Genomic DNA, 24,070 nt, shown 5'->3' on the forward strand with positions numbered 1-24,070 from the left:
AGTTTTGGACTATTTGACCAGTGTGGAAGGTCATTGTGGCTGTAAAGCAAATTTCAAGAAAGAGGACCTTTTAAAAAATGTTATATGCGTTATTAAATGTGTCATGGCTTGAATATCTACTAGAGAGTCTCTCTTTGGTCTTTGCCGTTCTTAGATAGTTTGTTTGGGCTTTGCCGTTGTCATAACTATGCATTTCATTAGAATGGGAAGATGATTTTTTTTTTTTTTGCTTCTGTTCTACAGCTGTATTTCCCTATTCTTTTGTGATTATTATCAAGTTATATTACTATTAACTTACATGTTACTAGAAGTATTAATGTCAATAGCCAGGATATAATTATTCTGTTTAATGGCTGAATGTTTACTTTAATTGCATTGTTGGGAAAATGAAATTAACCTTGAGTCCAAGTGTGTGATGAGTATGTCCACCTGCATGTGCTTCTTAGCTTTCCGTGAGCTTTTCCCTTCTTTGTCTTTGCTTCCCATTCATTAGGTTTATTGAATATTCAGTCATTTATGTCAGATCTTTTGTCCTCCAGTGAGGAGCTCTAAAACATGGTGTTGGGAGTGGAGTGGGGGGAAGCCCTCTGTGTATTCAGTGAGAAGCCTCCAAGGGAATTCAGAATATCCAGATGCTTTGAAAGATCCATAGCCTATATAGGGAGAATAGGATCTGGACATCTAACTAAAATGCTTACAGTTGGATAGTAGTGATACCCCTGTATATTCAGTAAACATCCACATCTGCAGCATAGCAGGAGAAGCTGTAAGGTGTCTATGACTTTGAACTCATACTTGAAATGCTACATATTTCATAAGCAATCATTTCTTTCAGCTGTTCTGTCTGGGGAAATTCTCCACTAATGAAGTAATGAAGTAAATGTCATACTTTTAGTCTATCTGACTGATGTCAAGAGAAATTACAGTGTTCCTGACTTAGCACTCACCGAGGCAGAAAATAAGTTCTGGCAAAATGTTCATTCCCTCTTTTGTGGCACTTAAGAAAGAGGTGCAGACTCCTCCCTCCCTGTGCGAATCTTATCTACCAATTGTAACTGCATTTTCACAACGAACAGAGAGTCTCATGAATGTTCCTACGCAGCGTTTGCTCTTCCACTGCTATAGAGTGACTCCTGAAAGCCAGAAGGAAAAAAGAGCAGACAGAAGTGCAGAAATCCAGAAGTATAGACGGTGCAGAATGAAAGTCCGTCCTCACTGGAATGACGTTTCAGTTCTGGAGAGCAGCTGCCCTGCATTTTGCAGCAGGAGTGCTGTGGCAGGGGCAGGACAAAAGGGCATAATTTTATTTTTGCTGCCCTGGGATTCTGGGAGCTCCTGCATTTAAATCAGGCCCTTCCCTGGTGTCATGATAACTGCCCATGGTGGCCAGCAAACTTGTCCATCTTGGGGTCACCACTGTTTTTGCCACCGAGTCCTGTTCTGCTCTTCACCATTCCTCAGTTTCCTCATAGCTTAGGGGTTTTCCAGCAGTGTGATAAGCTGACTTTGTGACCTTTTTATGACAGCTATTGGATTCGCAGTGAAGCTGAGACTCCACAGAACAAGTAGTAACTTTGCTCCTGCTCTGAGCTGAGCCCCAACGTCCTGAGGCTTAGGTGTTAAGGCAGCTGCATGGGGCTTAAATACTCTCTGCTATCATATAAACAGATATTAAGGTTTTCACACAACAATCTTATGTTGCTTAAATGTACAGGTAAATAAATATACATTAGGCCAGGATAAATATTTGCATACCCTAGAAACTCTTTGAGCTATGTTGCCCTGTTATGGCAATGTTGTGAGAATGTGTACAGCTTGTTTTTATTAGTAAAAGCTTTTGCTATTCTCACTAAAAATAAAACATCCAATTTTAATTTCACTGAATTCTGCAGTTTGAGACTCATTACTTTGCTGTAAGTGGCATTGGATCAGTGCAAAACCTGTGTGCACGGTTAGCGCAGGGAGCTTAAAGGAACTACTGCCCTGCTAGAGGCTGTGTGTTTGTGTGTGTCCAGTTATAAATGGTCAACAAGTAGCCAGAAGAGCAGTGCTGACATTCGAAGTGCCTGAGCAAAGTCCGACAGTTGAGATCAGCTCTTTTTAGCGGTGTGATTTTTTTTGTTTGTTCGTTTCTTGACTGGCAAAGGCTCCGCTCGGCAGTTACTATGGAGTTGCCATGTGCTGTCATCAGCCCCAAGTAATATATATATATTTTTAAATCTGATTTTAACTTTTAAGCTTATCTTCTCTGATTATGTTGTTAGTTTAAGTTCATTTTCATATATATCACCTCTTTCATTCGTTTTGGTTTGGGGGAAATGAGCAAACCACCTTGAGTGTTCAAAAAGGTTTTATTCCCCCTTTCATGTTCATTGGCAAGATTGATTTACTCTTGTTATGAAACTTTCATCTAGGAATACTCTTCATAACATGACTTAATGCTTTAAACATCTCTTTGAAACTATTGGTGCTATTTGATGCTATCTGATAAGAGCATGCATAGTTTTATGTTTCATTTGTATTTTTATGCAAAAGTTTCATTTTTATTTTCAGAGATGATTGAAACTCAATATTATATTTGCAAAATTGGAACTGAGCATTTGAATGCAGGAGGACTGAATAGAATATTTTCATAAAATAGCTAGAAACAAATATGTAACTCTATGGAAAGAAAGTAGAGGAAAAGAGAAGGAGAAATCACTAACGTGAGCCTCTAGGAGAGAGATACGAGCATTCTGTGCCACCTCAAGGTCACTGAGGTTATGTTCATCCAGGAAAGCCTTACGCTCCACTCGATCCATATTTTGGATATCCTCGATAGAAAATTTATTTAGAGCGAGAGTGTCCATTTGTGCAGTGAGAACATTTCTGAATAGAAGGACTCATGAGATGGATTAGGGGTGGCAAGAAATCTGCATTTATACATATCTAATATCTCAAATATGCATGCAAAAAGAAAGAAATTTTCTGAAATAAGATTGCGATTTAAAATTGAAGTCAGGATATGAAATATTTTGCTCTAATTTCTGTTAAAATTCTTTGGATGAAATGTACACGTTTTGTGTAACCTGACTTCTAATGGTGTCCACTGAGCCACTTTGTTAAGTGTAGATTAAAATTAAATACACCATACGGCAACCTGAAATTGTTTGCCATTCCCTTTGGTCAAAGAACGCTTTTTTTTTTTTTTTTTTTTTTTTTTTTTTTTTTTTTTTTTTTTGCCTCTAACACTGACATCCAGAGGGTGGAAGCAGAGATATTCTCATGCTGTGACTTAGAAGTTGGTTCCATTTCTGCAATAACTTCTGACCATTTTTCAATTTAGTAACAGTCTGCTTCTCTCTCTTACCATATTTTACGGACTGACCCTACATTAGTTATAATGAGCTAAACATGTGACTGATAAAATGATCACCTTCCTGTGAGTCATACCATATGTTTTCCTCTCTCCCTACCACCATAATTCTAGTTGTATTTGAACCAATTATTTTACCTTTCCTACATCATCTATACTACCAAACTGCTTTCTCTTACAACCATTTTATCTCTTTCCAAGAAATGCACAGTGCTTTCAACACATGGCTTTCTTGAGAAGTGTCTGCCTTTGTCCTCAGTGAATTACCGAAATCCAACTTTGTCCGTGAAACACTTGAATCTCAAAGTCGCTGCCCACTTGGATGCATTCTCCTCTAATTAAATAATATCAGTCTCTGATTTCACTTTTATATTTTAAGACTGTTGGAATGAGTGAACTTGCAATACATGGTGATGCAGTTAAGTTTATTGTGGCAATATATATGTTATCAAAATGATTTAAGAACAAGGGATTATTGTAGAAAGAAATAAATGAGAGACAATGGTAGCTTATGATTGGGCTAAGCAAGGCTGGGTGGGATTGTGAGCGGAAAATAAAATTTTCTTTGGATATTTTTAAGAATGGTAGTGTGTCATAACTATAAGTACACTGGATTCAATTGACATAAGGAAAATATAGACAGATTATAAGGGAAAAACTCGCTGGCACTTACTGACCTGTGAACTAGTCTCTGGGAAGTCTGTCCTTTGGGTCTTTTAAATCTGTATGAACCAAAGCACAATTGCACGTTAATGGGAAAGTGGTATAACTAACCAAAGAGATGTTTTCCAAATGCATCTTCAGGTATTTAATTATTAATATTGAAGGCAAGGACTTTCCTTGTTGTTTGTTAGGTGTGCACTGGTGTGCATGTTATGATGCAAAATACAAATGCTTGCATTAATCCAACTAGTAAAATGGACAAAAAAAATTTCCTCAATTTTCTTTTTGTTTTTTGGTTTCATCTAATAATTTTTATCCTTTCATCATCCTTCATGCAGTTCACCTCATTGAAATCTCTCAACAAAAATATCCAGTGGCCACTCTTTACTTCTAGAGGAATTCACTGAGATAGTATTATCAGTATTAGTTTGTTAGCGCACTGATAGCAATGTGAATCACCATTTTAGAGCTCAGCCTTAACAAGACGGCCTCATTCTGCTGATACTGAAATAGGATAGAGAGATGAGAGGCTTGCATAAAATTAATTTTGTTTTATTATTGCACTGGCATAAACAGAAAATATGCAAGGCACCTCCTCCCTCCCCCCCCCCCCCCAAAAAAAAAATGCCAAGAGTGTTAAGCACAGTAATACTGTGGTTAAGGTTCTAATGTGACAAGTCAAACTGAGGTCTCTGCCATGCCTCATTGGAGCAGGGATCTCAATTTTGGCCTCCTACATTTGCCTGGATTCTTTAAGAATATTTGATTATCCCTGTATCCCACCAAATTATTTGCTGGAAATGGAAGAGTTTCACACAAGATACTGAAAGGTTTATGCCCAACTCTGGGCTATTGTGGAGCTATCAGGTCACAAAAGAGGGATGGAAAGAATTGAGGCTGAAGTCTTTGAACTTCCACATCCCACTGGGTGATTTAACTACTAAAATTAACAGAGGGTCCAAGGAGGTCGTCTTGGTTTTGTGAAGAGTTACATTTCTATAAACCAACATTTCTAAGGAAATACATCTAATCAAAAAATTCCAAAAAATGCTTTAGCAGAAGCAAAACTCTCGATTTCTGTACAGCTGAAGTATAGGGAGAGCGAGAGAGGGAATGCTTCAAAGTTTCATTTTAGCAGAATAGACTGTGTTGCAGATACTACTTTAAGTTCCATTGATGTTGCCGCTGTGGCGTAAAGGTGCGTTGTTTGGTTAGAAGGTAGGCTCACAAAGTTCTCTGGCTCCAAAAGAAAAAGAATAGTGTAGGGAACAGTTTGGGCCTCTGTATGTGTTGCATATGAAAAATTGCACTGACACAAAATTTAGGCTGTGCGGAGTCCATCTTGCACAGCAAAGTGGCAGGGGCTCCCTGAGTAACAGCTGCCTTCAGTGCAGAGCTGCCATCCACCTCATCAGCAAGTGTCTCCTGCAGTGAAATAGAAATCATTAAAAAAAAAAAAAGATATATCAAAGTGTGTATTCACAGGCAATTTCATTTGTGATATTTTCCTTCCAGTTTGTCCCAGTCCTATTTTTTTCCTTCTAAGAAACGATCCTAGGTTCTCCAGTTATAGTGGAGACTTCTTGTCACCGTTCTGTTGCTTCTGTGCGGCTGGTCCCAGCCTTCCACTTTGGAGTTTCCATCTAAATCTGTTTTCCCTTTCCTTTCCTGGTTTCCACTCACTTTCCACATGCTGTCTCAGCTCCCCTTCTTGACTTACTGCCCCTGTTCTCCAGGGCCCTTCTGAACCAAATGTAAAATATGTATTGCAAGGCAGGGTTTCTCATGGAAGATCTGTATAATTTAATAGTAAAATCGTCTGTTTTTTTCTAATAATACTCAGGAATAGTTGTGCTGTTTTTACTGAAACCAAAGTCCATCCTTCGGTGGGCATACAGCTTGGAAACTTCAGGCTAATTTTGGCAAAATGATAAATAATTGAAATCATTCCCCCCGATAATTATTTCATTACCGTAACGCAGCCATCTCTGAAGCAGAGGGTGTAGCCTCGCAGAGAGCAAATGCGCAGCGCAAAACCCAGCAGGGCTGGGGCTGGGGAAGGAATTGCTGGGCAAGGAGCAGCTTTGCAAATTTCTGCTCTTACAGAAATGCTATTAAAGATTATGGGCTCATGCAGAGATCCTGGGACATCGGGACTTTTGCAGGGTAGGGGGTGGAGTGGGGAAACAGTGTCAGCATCAGTGTTGCAGGAGCTTTCAGCAGACAGATGGCTAGCAAAACTGATCCCACAGGAAAGCTTTGTTCAGATCTACTGAAAAAAGTAAAATTGTGCTTATCTGCTACTTTTCACTGCTGGCATGATTAAAAGGTTAAATTCATCAGAAGTACAAAATGAGAAGGGTGGCAGGACTTAAAAAGGTGGATGACCTTACACAGTTGAATTCAGTTTTCACCCACCTTCCCATTTTGTCCCTCCCCTGAGTAAAAGAGCAGAAAGAAACAGAAGCCAAAGTACTTGCAACTTGATATCAGTTAGGAATTAGAGAGAAATAGTTTAGGTGATGTTGCATATATTAACTCATCATTTAGGCAGCCTGCAATTCAGTGGTGGTGATGGTGGGGGATGTAGCACCCTGAGAGACACTCCACTGAGCTTTGAGCAGGATCAGATGTTTGAGGGCAATTAAACATACAAGATTTTCCACTTTAAACAAAGGCACAGAGGGGAGTTTCCCTGTTTTCTGTGCTGTTAATCATCAAGAGGAGAGAAGAATGAGTAAAAGAAGAAACAAAAGATGGTGCTGTTTAAAGGAAGGATGTTAGACCCCAGCAGGATGCCTGCTTGAGCTGCAGCTCAGTAAATAATAAGGACTTGTTATGCTAATAGTCACTATTTTCAATAACATGATTTGCATACAGATTATATGCATGTTAATTACAGTGCGCACATAGCCAGTAATGCAGATTTTAGTTTTTGTTCTTAGCATTTTCATTTATAAAATGATGCATAGTATTAAAGAATATTGTAAAGTTTTAGAGTGCAAATACGTAGCTAATATAATGAATAATGGCATACTAAGCTAGATACGTGCTGAAGATAAACGCACATACCAGAAATGTTTATGGAAGAAGCCCAGGATTAGTGTCACCTCTGGCACTGATAACATCTGTTGTTGCACCTGATTATAATGAAAATAAAATGAAACAAAAGAGTGCATGAATGCATGATAATGCAATGATGCATGATAATAATTGACCCAGAGTTAGGTAATTACTTGGTGCATGCTTCTGCAACCAGAGCTGGATAGTGTCAGCTGAACAAATTTCATCCAAGTCAAGAATAGGTATATGATTGCATTTTTTACTGGAGCACAAAGTTTAGTGGTTTTATACTGACTTTATGCCAGCTGTGGGATGAGAGAGAATACCTGGCTCTGCATAAAGGTGGAATAGTGTGGATGGACTATACCTGAACCGACGTAAAGTCTTCCAGAAAAAAGTTACCCCTTCAAAAAGTTTTGAACACATTTGAATCAGAGCTGTGTTTATATTAGATCAGTGCTTTGCATCTTGTGACCATGGCATTTCTGATCCGTTAGGAAGACTGGACTTTTGTCTTGGTGAACTGTGGCTTAAGTTGCCATTTGTCTTCCTGACTGGCTGACTAACTTGAATAAGACAAGTAGAAATTGGCCCATAGATTGAGAGGGCCTAGCGTTAAAAGCTCATTTTTATTTAAAAAAAAAAAAAAAAAAAAACTTAGAAACAAAAGATGCCCTATAATATGTAATAATGTGACAGCTGAAGTTGACTGTCATGCTGAATCTGTACTGCATCCAGACCCACTTTAGTATCTTCAGATGTGCATCTGCAAAGCATGGAGCAGCACCAGTTCAGGGATCCCTGAGCAATGCTTCATAACACGATGCCGCTATGCCTCCTGTATTTGTAGCTGTACTGATTTTTCTGATACTGCTTTGACGCCACTGAGCTCTGCTTTCAGCTTATTGCTTAAGTGAAGTAAATTTAAAAGTATCTTGGGAAAAGTTATAAGAATTGTCATCTATCAATCCAGGCTAAATATTTAACATAGTTCATAAGGTATATAATAGAAGTATTTACTGCTAAGCAACTGAAAGAATATAATTTACATCTTAGTATCAGATGAGTTTTTCAGGTATCAGATAACAATATCAAGTGTCAGATAATCTGTGCCCTATAAGCTACAGACGCTTGGAATAAGTAGTTCAGTTTTAAGAGAAAATTATTTTTAAATGCAATAGCTTGCCACATCAATATTCTGTCATTATTGCTGTTAGTGTTCTCAACTCCTGTTGCAGCTCATTTTGTGTGTTTTATAGCTATTGTAGTACCTGTAGCAATTAAAATGATTTGGTCTTCCAGGGAAAAATTAATGATTTTAATAATTTTTGAGGAGGAGGACTCACTCAAGTTCCCACAGCCTCGCCAGGGTGTGCTTGAGAAGAACAGGGAAAGTGGGTGAGGAAATGTTCCCTTTCAGAAACCTGGTGGCCCATCTGGAGATATTTTGCAGCATCTAATTCTCTCACCAGCGCGCTGCCTGCAGGGAGTAGCTAGGGGCTGGTGTACCTATCTGCCGTTCACTATGCCTGCAAAAAGCTTCATCAAGCTTGAGTGCAGGGGGCGTGTGGTTGCTCACACGCTCACTCTGTTGCAGGCACCTTCTTGTGCTGTGCTGTCACCGTGATAGCTGAGCACTCCAGTAAGAGCTGAAGGAACTGTTGCTATACCAGCCCGATTACACGTCCCCTAAACTTTGCAGGTCCTTCTGCAGATCATCTCCTTCCCAAATCCTGTACTCTTCTGCACTGTAGCTGCAGTAGCTCGTTGGGTCTACATTGACCTTCGTCCCTGGAATGAAAACTGTGAACTGAATTTGCCCAGTCACGTACCGGATTGTAATCGGAGTAGCTCACCATGGGGAGGGAACCTTGCATCCTTTGCTGAGATCACGATCCCTACTTCACTCGCGAGGTAGTTTCTGCTGAGCGTCTGTGAAAAGGCAAAGATGAACGTAGCAGTGTGCTGTCGGAGTCGTCGTCGTTTGGGAGCACAGGCAACCATGGCAAAGCTGACTGGCATACTGCAGAGTCGAAACAACATGTTGACCGTCTTACTGTCCTTCTAATGGGGTAAAAGCAGAACATTTCACCCATGGAGGTTTTCTGTGTTCCCAAGGGGAAGAGTGTTTGCCCTCTGCGGGAGTAGTTTTGAGCGCTGGAAAATAAGTTTTCAGTTTACTGACACTGCAGCTAAAATGTTGACTTTGCGATGAGAGTAGTTGTACCAGCTGCAATTTTTCCCAGTCAGGCTCCCATAAAGCTGATATATTTGCTGCCTGAAACTTATCCTGCAATACTGTAATCTGTAGGACATATAATATAACTCAAGGGATCTAAAGCTACCACTTTATTAAGATTAGTAAAGGTCAGAAGTTCATGTGTGAAAGTTCTGATTGCAGCAGATGTTTATGGGATAATAACGGAGTTTCATGTAGGGCATATCTCTGATCAGCTGCACGTTTCAAGCATTGTTTCACATTCAGTGCTTTATCTGGCAAGCCTGGGGTTCTCTTATTGCTCCATTACGAATTTCTATCTCCAAACGAGCAAAAATATGGAGTCCATAGAGCTGTCTGCATCAGTCACAAAACCATAAAATATAAAGCTAGGCAAGGATTTTATTTAAAGTACTCATGAGTTAAAGCTACTGTCCTGTAGATAAGTGGTTTGATTAAGTCACCTTTTATGTTAGGAAGATTATAAATTGAAAGAAAACTCAGGGTTTTTCATGTGCAGAAATGCACAATAGTACCAGGGATGGGAAATACCTGAAATTCTGTGTCATATGAATATTCTGTTGTGATTTTGGAAATGGCAGGTTACTATATTTGACAGGCAGTTGCAGCAAGAGTAAGTAAAACAGCAGTGCACATGGGAAAGCATCTTCAGAACTAAAAGTGGAAACATTTTACAAGATAATTTGAACAAGAGGCATGTGTTTTGGCTTAGATGCAGATTTCGGAACATCCTTCTATTGTACAGGTGGAATAAATCCCTTTGTTTTATTAGAAAAATGCAGATGGGCTTCAAAATAAAGCATAATCAATTTTTGTTGAAGTGGAGAGCTTGTATCTTGTTCTTTGCTCATTACTCAATTAAAGTGATTATATAGCTTGACTATTTATAGACTGAGTAATACACTAAAGATCAAGCTATAATGGTGTTAGCTTGATATAATAGTTATACTTTATATCATTAGGATAAATGAGTTTACTTTTCTGGTGGGAGGTATTAGCTTTTTAAGAGCCATAGCAACAATAAACAAGTATAAGTGTAGAGATATATCTAATGAGGGAGGCCAAAGCAATTAAGATAGAAGGAGAACTGTGTTGATCATAACTGAATTGGATTTGACTAAGATATATATCGTTGACGGCAGTACTTTTACAGTGGATGCCAAGAGAAGTTTAATAACTATTTTAGTACTTTGCGGGGGGAATTAATGCCATACTACAGCTACTTTGAGGGCTGTTTATTCAAATTGCACCATCTAAGTGTAGTTCATGGCATTTTGTCTTGTTCCTGAACACATCTTCTTACATAGTTGCCAGGTCCTGCTGGCTGGAACAGAGATAAGCTGTAACTCAAGTTTTATCTCTTTCTGGGCTATTTTCCACCTCACTGACCACAAAGAATATTGCTTCTAGATTATAGATTTGTGTAACTTCTTTCATATCTGGCATTTCTGTTCTGTCCTATATTCCTTGTTGATGAAGACATTACGTTAGTAAGCTCAGAAAACGAACTGTAAATATATGTGGACATTCATGTCCTATATCCATCCCAAAGCAATTTTTCAGGTTCCTGAGAAGACAACAGCTTTGACAGCTGCCCTATTTTTATAACTCTTTTGTATGTTAGGGAACAAGCTTAAAATCTTAATGGCTGCAAAAGACAAGGAAGTCTTGTAAAATTGTAAAAGTAAAATTCTGTTCTATTCTGTAGTTTAGACAGAAGGAATAGGATTCTCCTGCTTAGTCAATGACATGTATGTTAAAACCTGTGATTGGCAATGCCGTATTAGAGGACTAATTTTTATGGCATGGAGAAGGAAACTGCGTTTAAATCTGTTAATGAAATTTCACTGTTTTGTTTTACTATGTTGACTGTTTGCATTTTAAGATCAGATTTCTTGTCATTTTATATAGACTCTTTTTACTCAAATCATAGAACCGTTTTATATATATGTCATTATAAACCACTATAGAATATATCTGTTAATTTTATTGTTATGTTAATTGATTTTTTATGTAATTTGTTTGATATACTTGCAAAAAATTTTAGATACAGATGCACATACATGTGTATATATAGTAAGAACACTGATAAAATTTCTCCCTTGGTGGTGTGGTTTAAATTTAGAAACAAATGCTTGTCTCTGGATCAAACAAGTATAACTGCTGGAGTTTGCTTGGAATTCCTCTCAGATAATAGCCTGCAAGCTGCATCACTGCTCAGCATCTTCAGTTTTTATTGGATTATCTCCAGTTGCCTGCCTTTCTCTTTCTCTGCTACCACTAGAAAGTAGCCACTTATGCTTATTTACTCTGATGTGCTTACTTATTTGAAATAGGTATAGTGAATAGTATACCTAACACTTGTGTCAATGCAAGTGTTCAGTGTGGGCTACTGGCATTTTTTAGACCATCTTTTAAGTAAATATAAAATGTTATAAAACTGTTTATATCGTATATTTTATATACGAAATAGTCTTTTCTCCGTCAGGGCATGCATGTCACCTTGTTGGGTGAAGTCATGATTTTCTTGAACAGCAGTTGGTCAGTGGAAGGAAATTCTTAAGAAACCTGTCCGAAGTCTGTCTTATGCTATCTCCATAACACATTATCAATGCAATAATCATTAATTTTATTCCAAACATATTCAGCTTTCCTGTGTGCACATTCTGTTCAGGGCTGAAATCCTGACTCTTGAAGTCTATGGAAATTTTGCCATTGAGTTAAATAGAAACATCACTTAATTTCAGGAATCCATAACTGTAAAAATACCAGCAATCGTTTACAGCATACACCTGAAGTTCTGCTGTACTTCCATTAGCTAATCTTCTCTATAATATAATATATTATAGAGATAATAATATATATATATATAATATATATATAATATAATCTTCCACTGCACCAACAGCAGTGGAAGAGTCTGTATGAGCAGCATTTTTAGAGGAAGAAGTGGCACCATGTCCAGCAGGAGAAGACAAACTAATTTACTGTTAGGTTGGTTGTGCAGCGTGAAATCTTACCTGATAAATGTAGTGCTAGATCAGTTCCCGGGAAATCTGGCTGTGGACTAGAAAACTCTCACCATCTTTCCTGAAATGTATGATCGTCCAGTTCCTATGCACACTGATCTTCAGTTTTGCAGATCTACTTCTCCAGGTGCTCAAGCTCCCTTAAAAACCTCAGTGAAAAACCACAACTTCATAGGATTGTAGCAGCTAGGGTATATTTGCTACCTTTTTTTTTTTTTTATTGTTGAGTTGTGCGATGCCATTGTTCCTCTGGGTTCATTTAGAAATACCTTCCCCATGATTGCCAATTTTGTACGAGTAAAACAGGTTTGTTTTTAAAATTTACTTTAACACAGTATGTAGGTTGTTTCTGTTGATATGCAGAATTTTAGCCCTAGTATCTGATGCATGATAGTTGTTAAGTAAAGCAGTGTTGCTGTGTTCTTGCTTTTATGGTCTCATGGATATCTTTAATCAGTAAAAATACTTAAAAAAAAAGTATATTTTTGTTTAATGTGCTCAAATTAGCAGAACAGAATAGTGTTCAAAAGTATGTCTGAGCCTCTTCAGAATCTGTTTTGGCTTCACAGATATATTTTTTCCTTATTCTAAGTATCTCAGTGTTCTTTAGAAAGGAAGAAAGAAACACAAGTTACTTTCCAGATTATTTTAAGACATCACTTTACTGAGAGCATTGTAATGCAGTCACTTCCAAGGTAAAACATGGCAGACACGTTATAAAACAGCTTACAAAAGCGACGAAGTGTAATGTCTTTACAGTCTACACTGCTCGCATTACTTCTACAATCATTGCAGTCATCAAGAGCAGACATTTTATAAGCGCCTAACTGATATATCTCAGCCAATGAGAGAAAAATTTAAAGGAAATTAACGTATTGCAATAAACCCCAATTTTCAGGCATTCAGGTGTTCTCTAAGGGAGAGTTTGGAATGAAACAAGTGTCATGCTGCTTTAACCTAGAAAGCAAACATATAATTATGATTTTAGGCCTTTTCAAAAGAGAGTCAAAACACAGATTTTCTTTGATACGTTTTTTTTTGCTGCATAAATTTTTAGCTAAGTTCAGACCATGGACGCAGTTCTAGTCAATGGCAGCAGCACAGGAGCGTGGAGAGAAGGAGCTAGCAATTGGAGGTGCAGTGGTTGTATTACACTGAGTATTAGGACACTTTGCAACCTTTTCTAAGCAGCTGTTCTTTAGGTAAATTAATACCTGGGGTCTCTTTACTTCTCTCAAACTTTAACTACCATAAAAGAACTTAATGCAAAGCTGTTCGCAGCTTATCTCACCAGATTGCTATGTGGAAGTTCTAACACAAGCGCTTTTACAAACTGCAGCCATAACACACTAATCTTCTGAACTTCCTGACCCATAAAACTATGATTATTGCTACATGTAAAATTCATCTGGAAATATCCCTCTGTATTTAGTGTTACGGGTATTATGTTGCAAAATCCCTCCTCCTCCTTCGCAGTGTAAAGGCTGCCAGGAAACCCGAGGACAATGGGGCTGTAGATTAGCGTACAGAGGGTAGCATTGTACCTTAATGTTGTGATTTTGCTTTTATTTGGAGCTGCTGATTTAACAGATGGGATGTTCTGGTTCTTTTTTCCCTAGATTACAATTTCAAATATGATCATTTCTGGGATTAGAATAGTGCCTGCTGTTCTTATTTACAAGTAGCACAGACTGGATGCTAATTTTTGTTACTGCACCTGAAAAACTAAACCAAATTTACACTTTCCTGTACAACTCCAAGCAGGTAATTAAGAAACATCATGTTTGTGGGAGCTTTTTTGGTGAAGGCAGGAAAAGTGTTGCAGATTAGAAGAAAGTTTTGCTAATTTAGTTGTTAATTCTTTTATGTATCTGTAATATCTAAAACTTTTCTCTAGTAATTAATAGAGGATTAAATTACTGACTGAGGAGTAGTTTATGGGATTTGTTCATAAAGAATACCAGAATACCTTCACATCCAGTTAAACTCAGCAGAGTTTGAATGGATGAAGAGTTGAAGAATGCATTAATAGTAGTCCATCGATATCTTTACTTTCGCTTTTATTACTGTAAGACATACTGTTGTTTTAAAAGGCTACGTCAGCCTTGTCTAATCTTCAGCAAAGCTAATCAGTTCTGCAGCTTTGTATTTCTACACATGGGGGGGGGGGGGGTGACTGCACTCTAGGACACAGACATCCCAAAAAGCTCAGCAGTCGTGTTTCTATCTTTTACTCATCACTGGACTAACTTAATACAGATAATAGTCCAGCTGCAAAACAGAAATAAATGAACAGCCTTTTTTCATTGGAAAACACAAACATTTGTGTTAAATGATGCTTTTCCCAAGCCGCTTTTATTAGTAGTATTGTTCTAAATAGCAAGTTGTCACATCCACCAGTTTCTAAATTACCAGTCGTCTTTGTTGCTATAGCAACACAGTGGCCACTAAAATATAGAGTCCAGAATAGAAAGGCAAGCTTAGACTTCGACTCCTTTATTTGAAGGTTTTGGCAGAAGAATTTCTCCAAGAAGTCTTTATTTTGTAACCGTTGAATACTTGTATTTTAACTCTTTCAATCAAAAATATGGCATTATGCTAAAAGATGTATTTTATTTAAATCAATCAAAAATTTATTTAAATAAAATAGGGTACCGAAGCTGTACAGAATTAACACACTGATATGGTTGCCTTCTGACTACTCTTTCCTTCGGGTCTCTTTGGCTCCTGGCTGAATGATTGATGGTTTTCTTGAGGTGAGGCTAAGAATACAGCACAGCTTTGTCTTCTCCACTTCCTCCACGTGAAAGGCTGCCCATCTCCTTTTCATGGCACAGTCATTCACCAGTAACCTGGACAACGGAGATCTAGCTGGTTTGATTAGTAATGTAGTTTCTTGCTTAGTGAATAAGTCTTTCTCTAATAATATAAATAGACTTGTCTGTTCCCTTGTGGCTAGAAGTCATTGTGTTGGTTGACGTTAGTAGCTGTATAAACTACAGCAAGAGTCAGTGTTTGGTGTGTTCCCAATTTAAATAACAAAATACGATTGAAAACCTGAATTTAATCCATTCTCCTTGTGCATATGTATTGTGCCGCACTCTCTAATTTCATGAGCTCTGACCTTTTTTTCTCCAGTCTGTTCTCTCTGTTTTGCACTCCAATTCCCTGTCCTTAAACTCACTGTCCAGTTAGTCTTACTACCTTGCCCTGGCTTTATGTCTGATCTCTTTTAGCCTCCGAACCACCTTCCCAGACATCACATCTAAGTTACATTTCCCCATTCCAGCTCTGTCCCCAGTCTCATCACAAGTCTCCTTCCAGTGTTTCACCCCCCAGCCCGGTCCTTGAGTCTGGGGCAGCTTTTCCTCTGCTCCCGGTGATCTTGAACCAGCCCGTTGGCTAGTCTGCCCTTGGGATCCTTGACCTCTTGTGGTTTTCTTCTAGTTCGAGTCCCAGTGCCAGCTTCAATGCCCATCTAGTCACAGCTACTGTGGCCCTATGTTATACATAATCTAGGTTACTAGTACCATTCCTCTTGTGTTGCTAGCATTTCTCTTTGTTGGGGGACTCGTATCCTATCTTGTTTTGTGCCTGTAGATCCCAACGCCTGTACTGAGCCCATTAGCCCACAGGAGACGCTGTGAATGATGCATCTACATGCACTGGAAGTGACAAGACTTATAAAGCAGTTCCCACTGTTTTATGGGTTTTCTGAGGTTTACAGTTTATGTGTGTGCAGCATCTAGCATGAGGCTCATCAGTGCCTCAATATCTTTATTAGAATAAAAAATCCCACACGGATGGCAGATAGCAGAGACTTGGCATGCATAGTATTGGCAAGAAGTATTAATATCATTAGGCTAAAATAAGAATTTTGAATTTAAATAACTATACATTTTTATCAATCAAATATATATAAGTTCCTATCTCTGTTACACTTGAAATGAAGTAACAAGCCCTTTATTTTACAGCTGTAAATAAGGATATGTGTATTTAATAACTGCTCAGAGAAATTGCACATATCACTTCCCAGTATCATAAAGTCTTCATGGAAAGGCCAATGGGTTTGTATTGAAAATGTTTTTATGACAAAAAATAAATTCAGTATTTTACCAATATTCCAAATATTTTATGGTAAAGCAGTTGGGGTATCTCATACCTTTTTATGCTGCTATATTCTCATGAAGCTATATAAATTATAGTTGTTTCAGCAGTCATATTGTATAAGGTCTGTGAGACTGTATAAAAACTGAGCAGGAAATGTGCTTTTTAGGACTGTAGGCTGTTAGCTGAGATCACATATTGTCATTTAGTACCTTGAAGTGCAGGGTGGCTGACAGGAGCTTTTACTGCATGCGTTACGGTACGTGATCCGGAGGCCCCCAGTCTGCCTGTTTCACTGCCATCAGGTTACAGCTTTTCACAGATGACCCAGTACCAGCAGAAAGTCTTGACCTCTCCCTTTTGCAGCACTTCAGAGGTTAATTTTGTTGAGGGATCAGATTTCTTTCCAGGGGAAGTTTCTGATGATCACCTTCGGGCTAGGCTTTACTTGGCAGTGTCTTTCGGGCTGCTGAGCGTTCAGTGCTCTGTTGGAAAACAACCGTACTCCAACTTTTTAAAGTCTCCTTCTAGACAGTTGCGTTCCAAGCTGTTTTATTTAGTGGCGTGGTGGATGGTGGCCTAATGAAGGTATCAACCTGTAAAATAAATCTCAGCCCTTTCTCTGGAGTTCTTCATGGGCAGCAAGGTGGAGAAATGCTTTGGCCTAGGAACATTGCAAGGTAAGAAGTCTTGTACACTTTTGGAAGCGTGGTCTGTATGTTGTGTTATACCTTTGTGCAAACACGTTTAGCTTTATAAAATCGGGTAGCGGTGGAAACAGATTAGATTGTGCAGTAAATAGACGTTTTCTCCCTGCCTTACATATTTCATTTGAATTGTTGAATACTGCATGAAATCAATATATTTTTGTTAGATTGCACATATTTGAATAAAATAATAGGAAGTGACATACAAAAGAACTGATAGCTCTTACTGATTTTTTTTTCTGGCTTTCGGTTTCTGGAAGGTTTATTGACTGATTGTTAGCATTTAATAGGCTGCAGTCTAACAAGGTATCTCTCTCGCTAGCGTGACAGACTCAGTCTGAGAGAACTCTGGGGCTTTGTTGCAGTCGAGCACTTTGTTTGCTCTCTGTGCAAAAGACGCTCTCGCGGAGCCCGAGCTCCCCCGGCTCTGCACAAAGGCGGCGCGGGGCTGCTCAGCCCCTCACCGCAGCACAGGGAGCGCTTGCAGTTTAGGGCAGGATACCCAGCTCCCCTTCTCACTCCTGTGCAAATTTCCATCGGCTTCCTGGTAAACACTTTGTCTGAGGAAGGTTATCTCATCTCTCTCCTTTTGCAGTTTCTTTCAAATAAGCCTGATTCTGAAGCCTAACATAAACCAGGATTTACTGGTGCTAGTTAGGATGTTGGAGTTCTGCTAGAAAACTAACTGCTTTCCGAATGAGTAGCCGATGTCTTCAGCGCACACATCTGCATGTTACTAAGAATCAGCTATTTCACTTGATTATGTGCATGTGTTTGTTCTCTAATCACTGGCATGGTAACACAAGTCAGTTTTCAGTGGTTCAGCTTCCTGAGGGACAGTGCCGTGCCCAGTGATCAAATTAGCACTTTCTATTGCCAAGTTCAGCTTTGCTTAGAGCATATGTCAGCAGGCTGTAATCCTTGAGGAAAGCCAAGTTTTGTGCGTCTCCCTTGTGCTGATGGGAGGACAGTGAGTAAGTGTAGGCGTTGTCTCCCTACCCATGTGCTCAGCTGCAGCTGATGGCTGTGACTCTGTGAGAGGGGTGTGAAATCTGTGTTCCCTCTGCACAGGTTTGTGCCTTGATTGATTTATGCAGAGCGTTTACACCCTATTATGAATAATGAGGAACTTTAACAGCGACCGTAAATTATTTCAGCTCTTCATACATATGAGTTCTTCATTTTAGGCCTGCAGAGGTCTTGTGCAGGATTGCAGTGTGCAGACCTGAAAGCCTGTGCCTTAGTGTTGCTGCTGGAGTACAAAGTCAGGAGGAAGCGGATCAAGTCAGGGCAGTGAGTGAGCCGGGTGGTACCTGGCCGCTGCTGGAGGCTTCGCTTCTGGGGTGCGTTTAGGACCCCCGTTTCTTTGGCTGTGGCTACCGGGGGCCTGCTGCGTGGGGTGCCGGTGCTGGGGCGGTGAGCAGCCCTGGCCAGGGTTAGCGGAGGTTGCCCTGAGCGCCGGGGTCTGCCCAGGGGGTCTTGCAAACGCCCACTCAGCACAGTGGAAGTTAAATGCCTTTTGCATGTTTTTGTTTCCATACTGCCCTTCATGCCTTTCCTTCCACTTCGTAGTTACGTCAGTACCCGAAGAATTTAGCTAATCTATTTTTTTTTTGCCTTTGCGTTCAAGCCAGTTTTTATTTTGTGTGGGAGCCATGAATCTTTGCTTTGTTTCACGAAGCAGGCTGCCAGGTAGCAGTGACTGCGCCCGAGCTGCGCTGCTCTGCCCTGCCAGCAGGTCCGGCTCAGGAGGAGCGCTCCGATAAGAGATCTGGGTCAGTATGCCTGTGATTTCAGTAAGTGCTGCTCTGCTTTAAGTCGCAACTTAAATAGTGCTTTTATATTATGAGGGGAGGTGATCCTGAAGGTATCTGCTCTGGGGTGAGAAGAAAGGATAAGCTGTGAAGTAAGGCAAGAGAGAGGGATGTTCGCAAGCTGGTGTTTTGTCACCAGAGCTCTCAGAGCGGTGGGAATGGCTGCGCTCGCCCGTCTCCCAGCGTGGCGGGACCCCACCTGCCCGAGGCAGCGCCTCTGCCCCGCGAACGGGGCGTTGGGCCAGGTGCCACAGGTGCGGCCCAGCTGGGATCCCCCACAGCCGGCGGGGGTCTGGTACCCTCCCTCGAGCTCCTCCTCGCTCCCACCGGCGGGGGTCTGGTACCCTCCCTCGAGCTCCTCCTCGCTCCCACCGGCGGGGCGGTCTAGGGGGAGCTGGCGTGGCCGACCACGGGGCCTCAGCACGGACACTTTACCGCCAGGGATTTGCTCCGTTCATCGCTCTTGCGTGCCGGCTGCATGCTGTATGGCGATTCATCTTCACTTTGTACATAAACAAGGCTTTCTGACTTTCTTAAAGACTTTTTACTGTCTTGGAAGTAAAGGCTGTTAGGATAATTTTTACATAATAACTAGTAAGACTTAACATTGAGCTTATTGTGGTAGGCAGATCCCGATTCTCTTTCCAGCTTGTGCTGGTGTAAATCAGCTGGAGTCAGTGGAGTTGCACAGAAGCAACCAGGGATGAGTACCAATCCCTAGGTCTTCAAATCAAGGAAGCAACCCTGCCGCTGACTGCAAGGTGAACTTCATAGCAGCGCAAGGATCCTCTGTGCACTCACTGTTGGGTTAGTCGTCGGTGTGTGCATCCAGCAGCTCTTCAGATAGGAAAGTAAATGGGGGACATCAGCAGTGAAAGAGGAAAAATATAGAAAATATAGTTTGTGGATCATGAGCCTGGGAGACAAGACTGACTGAGTAGCTGGTTGGAGTATTTGAGCAAGATCCTTTTCACTTGGCTGTGCCTTGGTGTTCATCGAGCCTTGGGGTCAAAGGCAGGACCTCGCACTGATTTATCACCTAACCACCCCCCCCCACCGAGGCTGTGTAACGCCATAGGAACAGTTGTTTTGAACAATGGCCAAAAAACAAGTTCTACCAGTCAGATGTTTTGCAACTTAATACAGTTGTGTGGGTGCTGTATTTAGTGATTTTTGAAAGTGCAAGTGAAGAGTAAGAGAAGAGTCTTTGAGCAAAATTTGTGCCGGTAAACAAAGAAGTTGCCACTGGAGCTTTTTGCTTTATAGCATAGCATGAGATTATTAGTTTCAGTAGAAAGTCAGGTTGTTTTCATGATGCTTTAGAGTGTGTCAGATGATAAACTCCCTGAGATTAGATGGGTTTAGCAGCTCCTATGTGTGTGCGCTTGGCTGTGCTTGTTGGGAGTTTGACAGTGGCTTGGGCAAATTCCTGGTCAAATTTTAAGAGCCAAAATAGAATCCACTGTTATTTTTATAAGGTTATTAGTGCTGATATAAAAACATTAAATAAAAAGAGCATGTGCAGTTTTCCAGCTTTTACAAATCTTTTCTTTCCCAACTGTTTTGAGACTGATGGATAATTCTGTTCTGATGGTTATTCTCTTAACAAATGGCTTTTAAATGCAAATCCTGAAGTGTTATCTTAGACAAATTCTAAAGGGAACATGACAGAGAACCGCATTTCAGTTTGTTGCATGTTAACTGAGTAGTCACTAAAAATTAAAATGATCTGAATAGCTCTCAGCACATTTACAGAAGTTTAACTGTGCACCAAAAATGTTATTAAAAGAATTAGATACTGCCTCAGCAAGAACAGCTGGAAATGGACTGTATTCGTTTAGCCTGTCTTGCTTTTCACTTTTGACAGTCTCACTTTTCAAAGTGTTTCAATGCAGCAGTGATGTCCCTGAGCTCCACTCTCAGTCAGAAACAAAATGTTTTACTTTAAAATACCTATAATGAGTTATAGTAGAAGACATTTACTGACAACATGGAGAAGATGGATGATTAATATCTGTTTGAAATACAGTAGTTAAATCACTTCTCCTGAAAGTAGATTCTCCATCCATTCTTTTGCAGACACTTACTTATCACCTTTCCAAATAAGTTGAAAGGAAAACCATGCAAGAGACTGTATATGGTTTTTTAAATCCTGATACAGTGATGTCAGTATTTTGGGAAATCCCAGAAGAAAGCAGTGGAAACTGCAGTATTCTGGCTTTATAGCACAACTGCATTTTTCTGGCTTTTTTATTTTTCCGTTAAATTCTTTGAAGATGCTGCAAAGTTTCAATCATTTTACACCTTGACCTTTTTTTGTTCTCCTATCAACTAATAAATAGTTAAATTTTTAGGTAGAAGAGGATAATTACCACGTTTCCAGTTGAAATATTGTAGGGCCCCAAGGCCCTGTCTTTGACAAATGTATTTTTCAGCAGCTCATTGTAATTTTGGTTTTGACTGAAGATCCAGCAAAGTTAAAATACACACCCATTGCTAGAGAAGGGTGCGTTTTCAGCCTTTAACAATAGCTTTATTTAGTGATGTTTTAGTGACGCTTTTGCTTTGGACTTGTAAACGCGGGGGATTCCTGCAGCGAGGGGGTGTCCTGAGGATTGTGGAGATGGTTTCATGTGCCGTCCAGGTTGACAGAGAAGAGCCAATTCTGGGGATGATTATTGTGCCAGATGGAAAAATGCTGATAGACTGTAGAAAAATACAGGTCTGAGGATAACTGCTTTGCAGACCTGTTTCAAGAAGCAGCTGTGGGTAGTTGACCTGGTGCTGTATGTGGGAGAAGTGTAGATTGCTTTATTAGCAGTGGTTTTAGTCCTGTTAGGGTGGGAAGGCTGGGTGGGAGGAGGGGAAGGGAGAGGGTGCCTTCACAGTGCCTGGGGCACCCCTCTGCCCCCGGAGAGAAGGCAGCTCTGGCCGAGCAGCCTGCTGCGAGCGCGCCTTGCTCCAGAGAGAGGGCATGAGGCCGCTCTGGGTAAGAAGTGGTATATTTTGAGTAACTAAATATGATTTAAGGAAAAACCACTTCTGCCACAAAATAGAGCACAGCCTGAGAAGGATGAGGCTCCGTCTTCCACAGGGAAGCAGAAGTTACTGCGTTAGGCTGTACTGGGAAACCTTCAAGTTGATATTGGGCTGTAACTCTCAGGATTTCAAAAACCCCGAAGTACTGCTTACCAAATACCCTCCTTCACTGTCAAAATTTAAAGTAGCAGAGAGTGTCTGAGGTCCTTAGAGAAAATTTTTCTAAACTTGCGGCTGACCAAAGATGTCCAAGAGGCACATGCTGCAGACCTGCTCGGCACAGCAGGCTTCACAGTGGATGGGGCAGGTACTGTGCACTTAAGACGTGATGAGAGTAGCAGATACTCCAGACCCCCCAGCATTTACTACTGTTTAGAGCTTTGCTACACCCTTAGATGCATCGCATCTGAGCAAATCTAACAGTAACTAAGCTGTCTGACCCCACTTACAATCTGGCATGGTTTCAGTAGTGCTGATGTTTTTTAAGTGGGTGGCTGTATAATTTCCCTACATATTAGATGAGAGCGTGAAATACACTTTCAAGAATTCATGTAATTTTCAGTAATCAAAGCAAAGCTTCAGTTGATTGATCAAATAGAGGAAGGAAAGCCCAAACATCCCAGCTCCAGGTTATGGCTGAGTAGGCTTTTGCTGACATCAGAAGTTATTAATTGCAGCAGCTAAATTACAAAGATGTTATCGCGGCTCGGGAGCCAAGAATGCTGTAATTGCCAGGGCTGTTAGATTCCCCGTCCTGCTGCCTTTCTTTTGACTTTAACCATCAAGACACTGAATCAAGGTAAAAGTGAGCTAATTTATGTGGAGGGCTTGGGGTTGTTTCAAGAACGATGTGCAATGGAGATATATCAATTTGTTAACAGATGCTGTCTGCTCAAGAAGCTGTAGTCTGCAACTGCCTGGAGATGCACACGATGCTCTGCCTCTTCTGTGCTGTAGCATATTAACCAAATACGGTATTTCCTTACGGTGCAATGGGCTTCTTGGGGTGAACAGCTTGTAGTATAAAGGATCATTAAAAACAGGTTAAACTATGTATGTGTTTTAATTAAAGTAGGCAGGTATCTTTGGACCTCACACAGTGACTAATCGTTTTTATTTTTAGTTTGGTAATGGATTAGTAAACTTGAAAATACGAAGTTTGAGTTGTTCATAGTTTCCATCAGAACATAACAGGTTTAATGCCCGAGATACACTGAAGAGGAGGCCACAGCGGTCAGTGTATTCAGATGCATGTTTCTACCTTTGCCCAGAGGCACATGTCCCAGTTCAGAAGGGCACTTAAATATTTCCATGATGCCTTAAATTGCCCCACTAAAGTCAACAGGACTGACTGATACCAGTAAAGCTACTTGTGATTATAATTAGACACATTCTTTAGATACTGTTGAACTGGGGCCTGTGGTAGTTGAAGGAAGGTGCACAGTTAGAAATGGAATGTTTCTGTACGTTTTGAAGATCAAGAAAAATGTTTTTTCCCCACTGGAAGACTTGGTTCGCAGTGGTTCGCAGTACCTGAAATGTGTATTTGGTCATTGAAACAAAAAGTTATTTTTTGGCAATGAGAACTGAATTATGTCTTGTCAGCAGATAAGAGAGCACTAGTAAGTATATTCATTTATCAGAAAAAAATTACTATTCAAAGTGCTGATGTTTGTCAAAGATGGAACTATGATCCATACAAAAGAACATTGTTGTATTTCCCCCCCCCCCCCCCCCAGTGCCATGTCTCTATAAGAAGGAGATTAAACTGTTGAACATGGAAAACATCAGCATGGCTCATTTTGCAGAGGGAGACTTTTTTGTAGGTTCAGAAATAAAAAAAGAAACTGTTGATTGCTACAGGAAACTTGGAAAATGACCAGTATGTTTATATATATAGCTATTTTAATATCAGTTTTATAAACTTATTTATAGGCTTATAACATCTAGGAAGTGTAATTGCTTTTCATTATAGGTCTTCAAATCAAAAAAAGTGTTAGGTATAGGATTTTTTTTTAATTGAATTTAATTTTTTAAAAATTGAAATGCAGAGG

The 24,070-nt window shown here is 40.0% G+C and overlaps 1 protein-coding gene and 1 long non-coding RNA gene across 10 annotated transcripts in view; one reads left to right on the forward strand and one right to left on the reverse strand.

Annotated features, from left to right (window-relative positions):
* Window positions 1–24,070, forward strand: part of NAV2 (neuron navigator 2) — a 451,621-nt gene that overhangs the window by 366,192 nt on the left and 61,359 nt on the right. The window lies entirely within an intron of this gene.
* Window positions 4,654–9,205, reverse strand: LOC135328505 (uncharacterized). Its single transcript, XR_010389444.1, has 3 exons — window positions 8,914–9,205; window positions 7,091–7,158; window positions 4,654–5,443 (listed from the first exon to the last, which is right to left on the reverse strand). It is a non-coding gene; the product is annotated as an uncharacterized LOC135328505 (long non-coding RNA).

Source organism: Dromaius novaehollandiae, chromosome 5, assembly GCF_036370855.1.
Source record: "Dromaius novaehollandiae isolate bDroNov1 chromosome 5, bDroNov1.hap1, whole genome shotgun sequence".
In the NCBI taxonomy this organism is placed as follows: domain Eukaryota; kingdom Metazoa; phylum Chordata; class Aves; order Casuariiformes; family Dromaiidae; genus Dromaius; species Dromaius novaehollandiae.